This window comes from Tamandua tetradactyla, chromosome 13 (assembly GCF_023851605.1).
Source record: "Tamandua tetradactyla isolate mTamTet1 chromosome 13, mTamTet1.pri, whole genome shotgun sequence".
Classification (NCBI taxonomy): domain Eukaryota; kingdom Metazoa; phylum Chordata; class Mammalia; order Pilosa; family Myrmecophagidae; genus Tamandua; species Tamandua tetradactyla.
Window position 1 is genome coordinate 85,310,799 of NC_135339.1, and position 18,136 is coordinate 85,328,934.

Consider the following 18,136-nt stretch of genomic DNA (forward strand, 5'->3'; position numbering starts at 1 on the left):
TGCCTATGGATAAACTAATTAAGATATCCATTCTAGCTGGCTAAGATTTTCATATGTTAATTGTAAAAATATTTGTATCTTCATATTTTCCTGAAATCAGGAAAATTTTCAGTAACATAGGTCATTACTATGCAATGTAGATATTTGTAATAACACTCTACTTGATATTTTTAGAACATTCAGTTTTGACAGCTGATCAAATGATATTTGTTAGTGTTTAATATTTAGAATTTAAGAACTTTGCTATCTGAATTTGTAGATTTTTCCTTGTTGCCTTAATTTTAAATTGGTTTGTGAAACTTACTGTGCAAACACAGGTTTTACAATGATTATTTAGATACTTAGTTAGCTTAACTATGGTTAAGCTAACTAAGATACCCATTTTTGGTGGTTCTAAGTGTATTGTTTGTTTTCTTAAATAAAACTACATTTTTTTAAAAAGCTAGCCTGGGGTGTGCTAGTCCAGTGGCAGAACACCCACCAGCCACGCGGGAGACCCAGGCTTGATCCGCAGCTCATGCACCCCCCAAAAGAAAATTAAAAAATAAAATGATGAAAAGAACTGACACACCTCAACAATAGTAGGTTCCAAAGTCAGAAGGAGACACCCAAAATATATTGGGAATGAACTCACACAGGTGGCCACAGAAGGGAGAGAAAATTTAAAAATAAAAAAGATAATACTACAAATAAAAATGTATATTTATATATTTAAATCTAGGCAGATTGGTAGTTTGCTAGACTGCATTTACCACTTCTTACCAGCAGGTGACGCTCCTGAGGTACTCCCTCCCCTCAGGCCTGCCCTTCCCAACTGTAGCAGCCAGCTTGGAATTTAGCATACATAGTGGGGGTGCTGGGGGTGCAGATGGCTTCTGGTATGTGGTGGGAAATGGGGTTGGTGATTGCAGCGCCTGGTAAAACATCTGATCGCAGCTCCTGGTGCCAGGCAGATCCACTGTTCACCACCGCGGATGGAACAGCTATTCCTGGTGCTCTATTCCAGTACCTGGGGTCATGGCTTTCTGTGGTGGAGGGGCTGGAGAGAAGGGCTGGTCTGATTCCTGGGATCTGCGCTTCCTTGTGCATTGCTGCCCTTTTCCAGTGGGGGTCACAGCTGATCAGACCCACCCTGCTCTCCCTGCCCCAACTTCTCCACCTTTCACCTCTCTATGAAATATTGGAGACCCTCTTCAATCACTCACCCCCTGGGACTGCAGTCCCAGCCATCTTTTCCCTATACCCCTATCTGTTTCTATGGATCAGGGGTGAAATCCAGCCTACTTTACTCTGCCATCATCCCATAACAGGAATGGTCTCTGTAAGACTCAATTACAGTGCCAACTAGGTGGCAATTCCTTGCAAGGCTGGGGCAGTGTTCTGCAGGAGGCTGTGTATGCTCTGAATTAGCATCCATCCTCTGGTCTGTTTCTCCAGGATTCATGGGTCCAGGAATCAAGGGGTGGAAATGGGAGTGGCACCACTCACTATCACCCCTGGTGATCCACTAGAAAACTTGTTGCTTTCTGTCCCTGAAACCTTAAGCTCTGATGGCCTATAGGTCTTAGCTCCAAAAGGAAGCGTGCTCTTACTAGGAGACACAATAATGATTCCATTGAACTGGAAGTTAAGACTGCCACCTGGCCACTTTGGGCCTCTTACGCCACTGAATCAACAGGCAAGCAAGGGGATTATTGTACCGTGTGAGGTGATTGATCCTGACTATCAAGGTGAACTAGGACGGCAACTACACAATGGAGCTAAGGAAGAGTGTTCCTGGAATACAGGAGATCCCCTAGGGTGTCTCTTGGTACTACCATGCCCTGTGATTAACGTCAATGGAAAATTGCCGGAATCCAATCCAGGCAGGACTACCAATGGCTCAGAAACTTCAGGAATGAAGGTGTGGGTCACTCCATCATGTAAACAGCCATGGCCAGCTGAGGTGCTTACTGAGGGTGAAGGGAATACAGAATGGGCGGTGGAAGAAATGACTTTGTTACCAGCTACAGAAACAAGAGTTATAATTGTACGAATATTTCTCCCTTGTTCTGTATGAGTATGTTTGTATTTGTACAAAAAGCAAACAAATATCTTTGTTTTCTTCTCTGTCTTATACCCTTATCATATGGTATAAGTTGTATTGTTCATGTTGTAGTATTCATGCTAAAGATATCAAGTTTAAGAGTGACTATTACCCAAGGATTTGCATCCTATTCTGAAGAGATTGAGTGCATTTCCAGTTGTATGCAGGATAGTTGAGTATTGTTAAGTGAAAAATATGTTTGTTACTGTTTTTTATTTAGACATTAAGTATGGTTTAAGGTGATGTATAAAGCTTCCAAGTTGATAAGAGGTGGACTGTGATGGGCAGGTTCTGGTGTCAACTTGCCCAGGTGATGGTGTTCAATTGTCTGGTCCAGCAAACACTGGCCTAACTCTGACTGTGAGAACATCTTGTGGACTTAAATAATCAGTAACTTGATTGCATCTATGGCTGGTTACATCTATGATCAACTAAGGGGAGCGTCTTCTGGAATGAGAGATGTCTATTCCAATCAGCTGAAAGCTTTAAAAGGAGAAGTAATGGCTTCAGTAGTTGGAGAGAGAACTTTCATCTCTACTTCAGCAAGCCAGCTTCTACTTTCATTGGAGTTACCAGCTAGCAGCCTCCCCATGGAATTTGGACTCATGCATCCCCACCGTGGTCTGAAACACTTTCATAAAATCTTATAATATTTATAGGTATCTTATGTTGATTCAGTTTCCCTAGAGATTAATACACCCCCTCTTAATACACCCCCTAGGCCCTAGCCCCAGCTAACCTACAATCTATTATCTTTCTCTAAGAATGGTGTTTCTACTAGGAAATTCAAGTAAATGAGATCATACAATGTTTACCTCCTTTGTGTCTGTCTATTTTGCCCAACATGATGTCTTCAAGATTCATCCATGTAGTAACATGCATCAGGACTTCACTCCTTTTCATGACTGTAGAATATTTCATCATGCGTATATACCACATTCTCTTTATCCACCCAACTCTGGGTGGACACTTTGGTTGTTTTTAACTTTTGGCTATTATAAATAATACTGCTATAAACATGGATGTACAAATATCTGTTAAGTTCCAGCTTTCAAAATTCTTTTGCGTGTGCAACAAGAAGTGGGATTGCTGGGTTATATGTCAATTCTATTTTCAACTTGCTGTGGAACCACCAGCTGATTTTCACAGTGGTGTCATCATTTACATGCCACCAACAATGTGTCAGGGTTCTATATATTTTTTCACCCTTGTCAACACATTATTTTCTGCTTTTTAAATGACAGCCATTCTAGTGTGTGAAGTGTTATCTCATTGTGGTTTTGATTTGCATTCCCCTGTGACCAGTGATGTTGTGCATCTTTTCATGTGTTTATTGGTCACTTGGATATCTTCTTGGATGAAACATCAGTTCAGCTCCTTTACCCATTTCTTATTGGGTTATTTGTCTTTTTGTTATCAAATTGAACCAGTTCTTTACATATTCTGGATACTAAATTCTTATCAGATATATTGTTAGCAATTATTTTCTCCCATTTTGTACATTGTCTTTTCACTCTCTTGATAGTGTCCTTTGATGTACGAAAGTTTTTGCTTTTGATGAAGTACTTTTCAGCTATTTTTTCTTTTGTTCCTCATGCTTTTGGTGAACCAACATGATCTTGCAGCACCCTCATCTCTGCCCCAAGGTCTGCAGGCACCAGAGGGAGGAGATCAGATTTCAGGAGTTGTCTCTATATAGCCCAACTCACCTGGCTAAAGCTCACTCCTGAGGCTAGAGCCAGGGCTGCTCAGGATGAGGGCCTCTAGCACCTTGGCTTGGGCTTTGCTGCTCTGAGCAAGTAACACTTGACTCATGAGCCCTTTCTCCCAGGCCTCACTCTGCTTTCCTAAGTTTAACTTGGGAGACTATTCAGTTTGTTTGTTGCCGACTAAGAAGCTCCACAGTTGACAGGCTGCCTGATGCTTTCCTCCAAGCACAGTGTCTGGCTTCATTGACCCTGAGTGCTGGAGGAAGAGGGATGAGGGTGGTGCTCATGCCAGCATGCTGCTGCCATCCTGATGAACATTTTCTGGGCTATGTGTCCTGGGACCTCCTTGCTTCCTTCCTCCCTTCCCTTCTACTCTCCCTCGGCCTTTGCAAACTTATACTGAGACTACGGGGGTACTGCCCAGGCCTCATCCTTGCTTTGGAAGCATTCCAAGAGGCGTTCCTGCAGGAGGGTCCTAGGTGGGAAACCAGTCTTGAAATGAATTGGAGCCGCCATCACAGGGTACCTGGGGAAGACCCTCAGGAGGTGGGTGGGCTCTGCATCTGACAATGGGCTGTGACAGGGTAGCAGCAGCAGCAAGTATAGGAGCAGTCAGGAATAGGAGCTCCCCACCAGAGGTTTAGAAGGGCCCAGTAAGGGGCAGCCAATTTGTGACTCAGGGGGTTGGGCTCTGGGAAAGGCATCTATGCATGAGGGTAAACCAACTCTGATTCCAGTAACATTTATTTTGGGAAAGAGCTTCATCTCATCTCCCTCATTTTCTCTCTCGTTTGGCCCCTCCTCTCTCCCTTAGTTTTCACCAGCTCCTTATTTCATCCTTGCTGCTCTCTCTTGCCCCCGCCTAGCCATTTCTAGCCTTATGCATTTCTCCTCCACCACTTGGGTTTGCCCACTGCGAGCCTCCTCTTCTCAGGTGCTGACCCCAAGTCACTCAACTTCTCTGAGCCTTAACTTTAGAACAATGAGGAACACACAGGACTGAATGAACCCTGAAAGTTGTAACACCACAGGCCAGTGTAAGGGGTGGAGGTTATTAAAGTTGAATGCTCCCCTATGTTGAGTATTTATCTTAGAGACTGAAGGGTGGTTTAGTTGGGTTACTGTTGAAGGGCAGCTTATTGTCCAAGTGCAAGGTTGCCTCTCAGGCTCTATATCATAGGAACTCTCAAAAGGTTGACCTGGATTGAAGTGGTCCCATTCTGAGAGGTCACAAGAAATGTTGAGGATTTTATAGGATTTATAGGATTCTGCACTTGTGGCTGCTTCCTGATCAGGTGTGATTTATATACCCCAAATGAGAGTTGATCTTAACTCTTGAGTGGGATATCTTTTTTTTTTGTACAATGCAGACTCAAGATGGTATGCTGGTTGAATTTTCTGGCTAGAATAGATCCTAGAACATTCTTTTGATCTTTTATTTCTTGAGTATAGAAATGTCATCTGATCTGGGAAATGAAGAGAAAGTGCTGAAATGTCGGCACACACAGGTGACCTTTGTGGAGAGCCCAGTGCCATGGGTGGAGTGGAAATTACCCCCATAATCCCATGGGCAGGGACTATTATTACCCCCATTTTACAGATGAGTGCACTGAGGCTTAGAGAGAAAGTAACTTGTCCAAGGACCAATGGCGTCAGTGGGCAGGGCTGTCCCAACCATGGCTGTGCTTGTACCCATAGTTACATCATGAGGATGAGTCACAGAGCCAGGTCAACCAGGTCAAACTTTATATTTGCATCCGTTCTCCTGGACCCACACTCCAAACTTGAATCCCAGAAGTGGTGACCTTTCTGTAAATTAAGGTGGTTGATTCTCCCAACTTGAAAACCTTATTTATTTGGTTACTCCAACATTAAATTGATCATTGATCTCATTTCAGAATTTACAACAAGAAATGTTCAGGTGAGATTTAGGGTGATCCTATGTCCTGGTTTGCTCAGGTCTGAGAGTCATCCTGGTCCAAGGAAATTTCAGAGCTGACCCTGGGTAAGTCCTAGGAAAACTGGGAAAATAGTGAGTTGTCTTTTTAGCCTTTGAGTTCAAAGTGGGAACACTTAAAGTGGAATTGGGGAGGGGTTGGAGAAAGTAGCTGAATGAACTAGTCTGTGGATACTGGGTCTGATATCTCTTTTCTGTCCTTCCTTTGTATGTCCTTGATTACTCCACGGGCTAAAGAGCAGGATGGAGACTCATCTCTGTCTCAGCCACCCTCCCTTTGAGTTCTGGTTCCTCCTTAGAGTGGTGCTAATTTTACATTCTTGTGCCATGACCCATTAGTAACTTCAGTTTTTCAGTTTGTTTTTCTGTCTTGGTGTGTTTTCAGTGGCAATTGTATCAACTGCAAAGATGAAAGGTAAATGTAGCCAAAAGTTTTCCTTTTTCTGTCCTCACAGAGACAATATATGCTCTTGTTAGGAGTCCAAATAGCTTACTGGGTAACGCATGGACTTGGGACAAAATCTTGGCAAAGAAATGTGGCATCTGTACCTGACCATTTGCTTCACCCTTTGACCGTCTTTAAATCCCCCTCTCAGGTCCACCCTCTCAGGGCTCCCTCCCTGTACACCCCCCAACACAAACACCCCAAATCCTCTACAGCATCAGGCAGCCTCCTCAGTCCCCAAGTCTCCAAGTCTCCCGAGCAAGGACAACATGGTGCTGCCTTTCCAAAGAGCAGATGGCAAACGAGGAGTGGAGCCTCCTCCAAACATCTGGAGCCTTGAGAGTCCAGATGCTTCACTATGTTCACTGACTACAGGAAATGAGGGCATTAAAGGAAGAGAATCAGGCAGCAGAGAGGACTCGGGTTAGAGGGAGGGGTGTGTCCTCAGGAGGTGGGTGGCTTGTTCACTTATTTATTTATTGACCTGGTGTTGATGAGGTTTTAGTTAAGGCCCAAGCACTTTGCTAATAAGAGCTCTTTTGATCCTCTAATATCCCATTTTTAGCCCTCATTTGAAGTTTTGAAAACTGAGGCATCACAAAGAACCATCATGGAATCCTGTGGGCAGGTGTTTAAAATGGAAAGTTCACACATTTGTCTGAAGGGTTCAGCCTGGCTTGGGGCAGAACTGGCTCCTCTGCTATTTCTCTAACCTTTACCAGGAAAAGACACTCAAATCTGTGTCTTTTGCTCACCAGCCTGGCACTTCTAGTTGATGATAGAGAATACTTCAGAGAGAGGGATATGCATTCTTCTATTTCCTACTGGTAAAAAGAAATGAATTCCCTAAAAACATTGTAAAAGACCCAATATGAAGCCCTCTTGTTAAGGGATCATCAGATTCAGGTCTTCAGTGGTGTGTTCTGCTCCTGAAGAACTTTGAAGCAGGAAGACAGAAGTGATGTAGGCTTTAGGAAAGGAGAGCCCCTCACAGGCTGCAGCTGCACTGGAGCCCCTCAGCATTCTCTTCTTCTGTGTTTAGTACATACTGAGTGTGGGGGCCTCCTCACAGATCTTTCCAACATGTTCTTCACTTATGTTGGGCCCAGAATTTTCTGTGTCTGGTTCATCAAGATGAAGCCAACTCAAAGCATCCATCTGCTATTTCCTTTCCTCAAGTGAGTTTAGGTTTAATCTCCTTTCTGACTTAAGTCTAACCTCCTTGTATAGCTTTGCAAAATTCTTCATGTTCTGGCTCCTTTCCCTTCCCTTCTAGTCTCCTCTCACTTTAGGTCACCCTTTCTGTGCTTGAGCCACAACAGACTGAGTCTCGTGGACATTCCAGACCATTTAGCAGCTCTGTGTCTTTACTTACCTAGCTCTTCTGCCTGGAATGCACATTCCCACCCCTTCCAGATTCTTCTGCCCTCTGCTTAGGGTTTCTATTCACATTTCATAACTCAACTCAGTTCCTATTCATATTTTCAGCAACATGAAGCCTTCCTGACTCCCTCCCCAGGTGAAACTAGTCTGTCTCCCTTGTGCCCGAATCATCACTCCAGACCAATCTCTAATTGGAGTTTGTTGATAATTTTGCTTGTTTATTTCATTGTTTGTCTCTAGTAGAATGGGGAGCTTTATAACTGAGGCTCAAGTGAATGAAGGAATGATTGCTTTAATGAGGCCACAGAAGGCATCTCCAGAGCAGCATTAGCTTACAGCATTTCTATCCCAGAACAGTTCTTCACACATTTTAACATGGGAGCCACATTTCCATCAATTCTAGATCAAAGTCAAACACAACATGCAATGGTGGATTGGAGAGATGATATAATCTGTGGGACAGGCCCCCTGCCCCTGCTGGAGCTGCTGCAGGGCTTGGGCTCCCATAGATTACACAGGTGCTGTCTGTGATGAAGGGCATTCTGGGGACAGCTGCCTCTGAACTAAGGTTCAGTCCATGTCTTAGTTTGCCAGGGCTGCTATAGCAAACACCACCGAGCAGACTAGATTGAACAAAGAGAATTAAACCACAGGTTGGATTAACCTACAGGAATTTATTGCCTCAGAGTTTGGAAGCAAGAAGTCCAAAGTCAAAGTGTCAGCAGGGTCATGCTTTCTCTGAAGTCTGGGTATTCTGGTGGTGGCTTCCAGCCACCTGTAATTCAACATCTGTCTCTGTCACCAGGCCATCTGCCACCTTCTGTCTCCTCCTTCTGCCTGCTACTATGTCCAAATTTCCTCTGATTCTATGGATCCTGGTCATGTGGCACTACAGTCCACCTTGATTGAGTTCGGCTTCAATAAGATCTTCAAGGATCCTCCTTACAAACGAGTTCACATCCATGGGACCAAGGGTTGGGACTTGAATGTGTCTTTGTGGGGACCATGATTCAATCCACAACAATCAGACTACCTGCCCCAGACTTTCTGGAAAAGGAAGTAGGACTGCAACCACTGCGATTTCACTTCTCATCGGCAGAGCTGGCACAATCTGTCTTCCACACATTGATGGCTGGAGGCAGCATGGTGGAGGAGAGCTGATTTCAAACTCTGATGCCTGCCTTTATGTCTGCCTAATTAGCCTCACGTGTGGGAGTGAGCAGGTGGAAGTCCTGGACAGATCTTTGGGGTCCCATTCCCTTGGGACATTATGTAAAGGTGGCCCTCTCATCTATGTGTCATCTTCCAACATTATGACCATCAAATACTCAAGAAATTCCAAACACCCACTCTCTTTCTTTGCTGTACAGTACTATGGTGATTCAGATTAGGTAAAGAGAGGTGTTCTTTATGACGTTCTGCTTCCCCTCACCTCCCTAATCTGCCCATGTGGCATTACAGAAATGTGGTCGATGGTGTGACAGTTCAAATAAGATTGAGCCATCATTCTTGTAGACCACTATTTGGTGAGGAGATCAATGTGACCCCATGACCTTTTCCTAAAACATACATGAGTGCCATCATTTTATGGATAAACCTTATCCTGGCATGTCTATGGACTCAGACTTTTGGGGATGGGTAGATCTGACATACAAACTATTTTCTTAATTGTATATTTTATTCAGATGACAGGGCATATCTGCCTCAGACAACGTAATCTTTTCTCTTTGTTGAGCTTAGTATAAGCCCTTTATCATTTAGTAGTATCTGTATACATAATGTACAGTATATTTAGTATATAGTAGGTGAATATTGTATACATAATATTTGTATATGTGTATCCATATATATGTGAATGTATAGATAGATATTTATAATAGATAAACAGATAAAGGTATAGATAGTAGGAAAAGGTACTCATGGAATGGGATTATAGCCTGCAGTCCTAGGGATACATGATCATTAAAATCTTTGTGACACATTGAAATATACCATGCAGAGTCTTTATCTTTAAGGAATAATCCCACACACATAAAAAGTCTAACATTAACAAAAGAAGCAGTGGATCTCACAACACCAGTCAGCGGATGGCAATTACCGACACTATGAGATACTGGGAAGGGTTCCTCACCTACAGGGAAGGCATCTTGGGGAGGTGGTGCTCAAGCCTTCTTAATGGGGAGGTTTACAGAGACCAGGGCAGAATGTTCTGAGAAAGAGGTGCCATGTGAACAAAGGTAGTGAGTCAACAAAGGTGAGTTTAAGAACAAAGAGAACACAGAAAGTTTCTTTCTCCATTGCCCGTCAGAGTTTCTGGAAGAGGAAAGCTCGCACTGGATCCGATGGGACCAGGACTCCTGGATTGAATGTTTGCGTGCACTTTAGCCATGCTGCTGAGATGATTTCCTCTTCCTATTTAGAGGAGAAACGGTCTTGACTGATTGTCTTGTTTACCAAATGGGCCCATTCTTGTGTCCAGGAAACTTGTGAAGCCCCAAGGAGGTTCACAGTCGTCCCTGAATATTGCCAATCGATGGATAGGGCAGAGTCAAGTTCCATTCATGGACTGACTCTAACAGAGTCTGCTTTATGCTCAGGAAGGAAAGGGCAGCTGGTCTCTATAATCCACGTGTAAATTGGTTTATTTGCATGAAGTCTAAGCTAAAGTTCATAGACATTTTGTAGAAGAAAATCATATATTAGTACTAACTTTCTGGGTTTTCTAACTTTTTAGATACCCCTCTTTCTCCTATTTAAGTAAGCCATGTTCTCTTGCTTTGGTTAACAAAATGCAGGACTTAGTGTGGGCAGTTCCAGGACCTTGATGTTCCCAGTGAATGCCTGAGATCAAGTAATATGCTAATTTTAGCTAATTCCGGCCTTCCAGTTAGCAAGCTTATGGTCTTTGATTAGAAAGAGTCCAGTCATTCCATGCCAAAAAAAGAGCTAAAACTAAAGAGTTCTAGTCTCCTTTTGGCTACTAAATTGCCACATGAATCCAGGTAAATCCTATTCCTTTATTAACATTTGGTTTTCTCATTTATAAATTGGAGATAGGAACACGTTAGCAATTAAATAGATCATAATGATAATAATATTTAAACTCTATTCAAAACTTACCATACTCTATGTCTGCCATTAGGAACTTTGTACAGGTTATCTAATTTCACCTTGGCTAGAACTCTTGGTGGTTGATACTATTCTCCTTATGGTACAGATGAGGAATGGGAGACTCAGAGATAGTAAATGTTTTTTTCAAAATCCAAACAGCTACCATGTGCCATCCAGATCTGTGCTACATTATGGCATGTGGAAAAGCCATAGTGTCAGGTCAACCATGGTATCCCATGAGTTTGCAGTCAGTTCTATTGGGTCCCAAGTGCCTAATTGTGTTCCAGAAATGGTTAAACTACCTTCTCCCTCTTATGTCCAACCTCTCAGTTCTCCTCTCCCTGTAATCATGCCCTCTATGCCCCAACTCCTTTAAAGTACTAGGCAGCTTTCTAGCCCCTGCTCTCCACATCCCACAAATAGGGGAAACATGCTGCCTTTCCAAAGAGCAGATGGCAAACCAGTGAAGCCTCCTCCAAATGCCTGGAGCCTTGAGAGTCAAGGTGTTTCATCATGTTCAGAAATAGGAAACAAGAGCATTAAAGGGAAAGAGAATAACTGCAGCAGGAAGGATGCAAGTTAGAGGGAAGAGATGAGTCTTCAGTAGGCAGGTGACTTGTTCATTTTATTTGCCTGCTGCTCCCAAGGTTTCAGGTAAGGGCCAAGCACTTAACAGACATGAATTCATTTGACCCTATACAACCCCATTAGGGAGGTGCCATTTATATCCTCATTTCACAGTTTTAGAAACTGAGGCATGATGAGATTCACGGTAAAATACTTCTGGCAGGTGTTTAAAATGAGATGAATCCTCATTTTTCTGATGGGTTAGTCCTAGTGTGGGGCAGGAGAACTGGCTTCTTTGCTATTTCTCTGGCTGTCACCAGGTAAAGACCTCTATGAAGGCACAAATGGGATGTTTGTGTAATCTTTCTGCTCACCAGTGTAGCATTCCGGTTGATGATAAAGAATATTATGGTAAGACAGTGTTAAATTTCTTCTGTTCCCCGCTGGTCAAACAAATTGTACTATACATTAGTAGATTTGCCTTAAAGCTCTGAAAAGAGTAAAACAAAAAAAGCCCATCTTCTTTGAAGGGTCATGAGCTCAGGGCATGGATGTTGCATTTGAGGAGGGAGTCAGGAAGTTGGGAGATAACAGTCACGTGGCCCCAGAACTGCGCAAGCCCCTCATAAGCTGGAGTCCCCCGACAATTTCTTCTGTTTTCAGCACACTCTGAATATGGGGGCCTCATCACGTATCCTTTGATCCTCAACTCTTTGTGATCCTCAACTCTTTCTGGCCACAAACTCTCTGCATATGGAACATCAAAATGAAGTCAATGCAGAAAGTGATTCTGTCAATTCCTTTGCTTAAGTGACTGCCCCAGATCTGAGTTCTGTTAGCTGATGCTGCTGTTCTCTGTGATGGAATCCAACTTGGCCTCCTTCAGTTTATCCATGACCCACATACCAAAGGTATTTAAAGCACCATCTGACCCCACCTTCACTCCCTGATGAAAATCCTTCTGGATTAAGTTTAATTTCCTCAGCATGGTTTTGCAAAAAAATCTTGAAAGAAGGAAAGGAGGGAGGGAGGGAGGGAAGGAGGGAAGGAAGGAAGGAAGGAAGGAAGGAAGGAAGGAAGGAAGGAAGGAAGGAAGGAAGGAAGGAAGGAAGGAAGGAAGGAAGGAAGGAAGGAAGGAAGGAAGGAAGGAAAGAAAGAAAGAAAGAAGTAAAGAAAAAAAACAGTGATAAGGCCGCAGCAGATATTCCCAAAGCAGGTACAACTCACAGCTTTTCCATTCCTGAACAGTCTTCATAGATTTTGCATGAAAGCCACATGTCCATCAATTCTACAGCAACGCCAAACACAGCACTCAATGGGATTAGAGAAATGATGTGACATGTAACATGGGTCAATAAGGGCCCTTCCTCCTGCACAACTGCTGCAGGGCTGACCCCTCTACTAGGTTTCACAGGTGCTCTTCGGAAGAAGGCTACGTTAGAGATGGTAGCCTCAAGATAGGGCTTAGCTCAGCTGCAAACCTTGCTCCAGGTGTTCTGAGAAAGGGGGTACGGTGCAAGCACATGGCTGGGAACAAGAAGATGAGGAAACTGAGGAGGGGCGGTGGTGAAAACTAGAGGGTTTTCCTGGGTCACCATTTCTCCAGGGGCCAGAGAAATAGACCCTTCTGAAATTTCCCCTTTATTGGCCATTTGTCCTTTTCAAAGGTTGAGCTTGGATATACCTGCCCTGGCACCTAGGAAGACCTTGTATTAGTTAGGGTTCTCTAGAGAAACAGAATCAACAGGAAACACTTGCAAATATAAAATTTATAAAAGTGTCTCACGTGACTGCAGGAATGCAGAGTCCAAAATCTGCAGGGCAGGCTGTGAAGCCGACGACTCCGATGGAGGGTCTGAATGAACTCCACAGGAGAGGCTCACCACCCGAAGCAGTAATGGAACCTGTCTCCTCTGAATCCTCCTTAAAAGGCTTCCCGTGATTAGATTAAGCATCACTCATTGTAGAAGACAAGAATCCCCTTTGGCTGATTACAAATGGAATCAGCTGTGGATGAAGCTGACGTGATCATGATCTAATTCTATGAAATGTCCTCATAGCAAAAGACAGGCCAGCACTAGCCCAACCAGATAAACAGGTACCACAACTTGGCCAAGTTGACACATGTCCCTAACCATGACAACGCTTGATGCTGGAGCAACAGGAAAACTGGCTTAAGGGGTGCCAGCATTTGGCCCTGCTGTGCTATTTCCCACATCTCTTGTGCAAGAGAGGGCCTCCGGCAGAAGAAGCACCTGTGGGTACATAATGGGGGGGATCAGTTTTCAGGATTAGAGGGGCCTTGCAGGGGAGGAGGGAGTGGAGGGAAGGCCTCCTGGGATAGCAGTTATCACACATGCCCTTTGTCTACACAGGATTGGCTGGACTCCCAGCCCCACTCTGCCCCGGTCAGGAAGGCAAGCTTGGGAATAAGAGGCCAAACCGCTCCACTTCCTGCCCCATCTGTCAGAGAGGGGGATGCAGAACCAAGGAGAGTTACCCACGCTCTCACCTCAGGGAGCTCACCCTGGCACAATGTCCAAGGACCAGGGGAATACCCTTTGTATTGGCTGCATTGTGAAGCTTGTGGGTCCTGAAATACAGCTGGTCCCTGAGACTAATTTCATTTCCTGGAATCCTAGAGCCTAGGTAGAGCTTCCCAGGAAAGTTGGAAGCCACCTGCTGCCTTAGGGTGTGTGTGGTGGGGGGAGTGGGAAGGGGAGAAGGGGCAGGAGGAGGGGAGGGGGGATAGAGGGAGGTGATCTGAGAAGACGTCAGGGTGAAGAAGAACAGGGGGTGACTGTCCTCTGTTCAGGAAAACGGATAGACATTTCCTTCCTTGTCTTCATCTGGCCTTTCACTACTCACAAGTGGAGCTCGTACGGTCCAAGGAGGGAGGCTGCCTCTGGGATAGAAAACAATTTTAAAAGGTGAGCTTCCTTTACCTCTGCCCAAACAGTCTCACGTGTGAAACTGAGCAGCTGGAAATCATAGATGGACTTTGGGGACCCAATTCTTTTGGGAAAGTTTATGAAGGCATCTTCCTCATCTTCCACTCCACTTCCAACATACTGACTGTCCAGCACTCCCAAAGACCCAAGCACCCATCCAATGGTAAAACAACACTGAGCTGCTTTACCGTGTTGGTTCATAAGGTAAGTGGTGAGAGGAAGACCTCTGATGGCTCCTCCAACCCAGGCCTCCCTTTGTGGTATGATGGGAACGTGGTTGATTCTGTGACTGTTGAAATAAGACTGAGCCAACCTTCTGCTGGAGACCATGTGGTAAGGAGAGTCAATTAGGCCCCAGGACCCTCTGCAGAAAGACACAGCTCTTGTCATCCTGTGGATGTTCCTGTTTCTGCATTTCTACACACCCATGTCTTTGGGGTTGAATAGATCTGATATGAAAACTATTCTCTGAATTGTACCTTTTATCCCATGATGAGGCATCTACACCTCAGACAATGTAATCTGTCCTCTGTATTAATCTTATTGTAGTCCCTTTGGCTTTTAGTAGTATATTTCTTAATATTATATAGTATAGTTACTAATAGTTAGTATATACTAACTATGAAATTGGATATTACTATATTAGTATATTCTAACTATGAAATTGGTTATTATTAGTAACTATACTACATAATTAGTATATAGTTAATAATAAACATTATATATAGTATACATGCCCTTTATATAAAAATGCAGATATGTTGGTATACATATTTGGTCTAAAAATTTACTCATGGAATGTGATTATATCAGGAAGAGCTAGAAGTACATATTATTTCAATTCACTAAGTGTGATAAGTTTAAGAAGAAAGAGAACACAGAAAGAAGTGTTTCCTCCCTAGTCCCTCTGAGTTTCTGGATGAGAGAAGCTCACAGTGGGTTGGACTGGAACAGGGCTCCTGGACTGAGTGTTAGAACACACTTCAGACACGTTCCTGGACGACTCCCTCTTTCTTGCAATGGGCAAGATCTGTCAGGGGGCAGGGGTGGGCTTGGCTCATCGTCCTGGTCCAGATGGGCTGGGCCCTAAGTGGGCCACAGTCTCACCTGAATGCTATCAAGAGATGGGTAGATTCATGTCCAGCCCTTCCTGTTGACCTCTTACAGAGTCTGTCTCCATGCACAGGAAAAAGAGGGCAGCTGGTGCCTGTAATTCACCTTACAATATAGTAAGGGAGAAGCTCTTCACTTTTCCTTAAGTTTTGCTAGAATGTTTGTCTTAGAGCTTGAAGGATCATCTAAACTCACTGAAACATTTTGAGAAGGAAAAACAAATCCTAGTTATGAAATTATGGGTTTTCTAATTTTTCAGATTCCCCTCCTGTTCCAGTTTTTCCAAGTAAGCCATGACCTCTTGCTTGGATAACAGCACACACTAAGGATATTATTTAGTGTATGCAGTTCCCGGACATTTTTTTTCCCAGAGAACACCTGAGATCAAATAATGATTTTATCAGACAAGTTTTGCCCTTGGTTTAGCATGCCTGTTGTCTTTGATTATAGGAGTTCTTTCAAAGCAGGCCAAACAGGGAACACAAATGTAAAAACAATAAGAGTTCTAGCCTCAATTCTAACTCAAATTTGCCATGTGGTCTAGGAAGTTCCTTTCACCTTTTTCAATGTTACTATCCTAATATATAAATTGAGGATAGAACCATGGTATCCATAAAATAGGCAATAAACAACAGTTAACATCAACATTAAGCATGTACCATATTCCAGGTTTTCCACTAGGAACTTCATGTAGGTTATCCAATTTCATCTTGATTATATCTGCCATTGATATCATTATCATTTTGCTGAAAGGGGTCTGAGGCTTAATTTGTCCAAGGCCACAGCTTCTAAGTTCTCCAGGGAGCTAACCTGGGACTGTCTGATTCCAAATCTGTGCTCCTACCTGCTACTGTATACCTTGAGGTAAATGACAGTACCAGGCCAACCAACCATGGCACGGCATGTGTTTGCATTCAGGTCCCTTAGATCTCAAGTATCTAATTTGCGTTCCAGAAATGGTGCAATGCCCTTTAATTAAGAAAAGTTGATTTTCTTCACTTGAAAATGTAATCCACTGATTTACTCCCACATCAAATTGATCATAGTTCTCATTATAGAATTTAAAAGAAGAAATGTTCTGGCCAGAGTTAGAGTAGCCTACTGTCCTGGTTTCCCTAGACTGAGACATTATCTGTATCTTCTGGGACTTCCAGTGTTAAACCCAGGAAAACCTGGGATGTCATGGAGAAGTGGATGTGCCTGCTCAGCACTGATTGTTTTTCCTGCGTTTCCACAGTGGGAACACTGCACTTTAACTGAATGGAATTGGAGAAAACTAGCTGAAAGAGCTAGTCTAGATGCTGAATGTGAAACCTTTCTGTCTTCCCCTTTGCATGGTCCAGGAGGGGTCCAAGTGAGAAGAGCCATGCCTCTCCTCTCCATGCCAACATCCCTTCATATTCAAAGGCCTCTTTAACAGTGGTGTCCATTTTGTACTTTTGTTCCCTCATACATCAGTAACTTCCAAGTTTTTCACTTTTTTGTTCTGTCTGGATGTCCTTTCAGAGAAAATCCATTCATCTGAAAGGGCAAAAAATAACTGGGTCATTACTGCTGCCCCTTTCTTTCTCCTCATAGATAGAATATATGGTTTTTGCTTGTGTTTCTAATAGCTCACTGGGAAGGTCATGTACCTTGGACACAGTCTTGGCAATGGGAAGTGGCAACTGCAGTTGGCCATCTGCTTTAACCCTTAACCATCTCTAAATCCCCCTCTCATTTTGTATCTCTTAGGGGCCCCTCCATGTACATACCCACCCATCTATCCCACCCTAAGTCCTCTACAGCACAGGCAGCCTCCCTAGCCCTCCCAGCTTGCATTTCATGAGGCAGGGTAAACATATTGCCTTGCCCAAAAGCCCATGCCAAATGTGCAGAACAGCCTTCTCCAAAAATCTGGAGTCTTGAGAGCTGAGCTGCTCCACAACGTACAGGAAAACGAAAGAGAGAATCACTGCAGCAGAAAGGATGCAGGTTGGGGAGATTATGAGCACGTCCTCACAATGCAGGCTGCTCATTGGTTTATTTATTTTCCTGGTGTTCACGAGGTGCCAGGTGAGAGCCAAGTGCTTTACAAACATGAACACGCATGTAGGTTCAATTATTATCCTTATAATGTTGAACTTTACCCAAGTCCTGTGATCCTGGAGAACATGGAGTTTATAGGAATCCCCATACTATGTTTTCTAGGATAAGGCTGCAAGGAGCCACTCACTCCCATGTGACTTCAATAAGATTCCCAGAGGCCTCCTTTATTTTTCTGAGACAAGGCCAGACACAGACTCACCGATTTCCTATTCTGTGACCCATAAATGATTAGCCACACTTTGTCCCCCACTGATCCAACAGAACAAAATTCTTATTAATTGATTGACCAAAGTGGTCTTATGTTGCTTTCCTATCCCCACAGGGCCATGAAATTTGACACACTGCTAAGGTTAAACAAGCATTGGAAATCAGACAACGCCTGCTTGATGCCCCCTGGAAAATCAGCTGATCTCGAGGAAAGACATTTTCTGGTCAGCTCTGATCACACCACCTGCTGGTGTCATCCTCCACACCCAGTTCTGGTAGACTTGATTATTCTTCCTAATAAAAGAAAATTCCTTCACCCACTGATGTTTGAGATGTCATGCTTAGAGCTTTCTACTTATTGCTGTCATCTTTTCTAATAATTTACTCAGCTGAGCTGGATTTCTTTTTCTATTTGGCATACTTCATTTTACAATTGAGGAAACTGAGGCATGACTGAGGCTGATTGTGGATACCTTCTGGTAGGTGTTTAAAATAAGACGGATTGCCATTTGTCTGTTT

The 18,136-nt window shown here is 43.6% G+C and overlaps 1 long non-coding RNA gene across 2 annotated transcripts; it reads left to right on the plus strand.

Annotated features, from left to right (window-relative positions):
* The first annotated feature begins 5,522 nt into the window (after positions 1-5,522).
* On the plus strand, positions 5,523-17,927 carry LOC143654400 (uncharacterized). Of its 2 annotated transcripts, XR_013161795.1 has the most exons (4): positions 5,523-5,616; positions 5,694-5,800; positions 14,218-14,413; positions 17,733-17,927. It is a non-coding gene; the product is annotated as an uncharacterized LOC143654400 (long non-coding RNA). The 2 variants fall into 2 exon arrangements; XR_013161796.1 differs by lacking the exons at positions 14,218-14,413; positions 17,733-17,927 and adding an exon at positions 11,922-12,150.
* Positions 17,928-18,136: the final 209 nt, after the last annotated feature.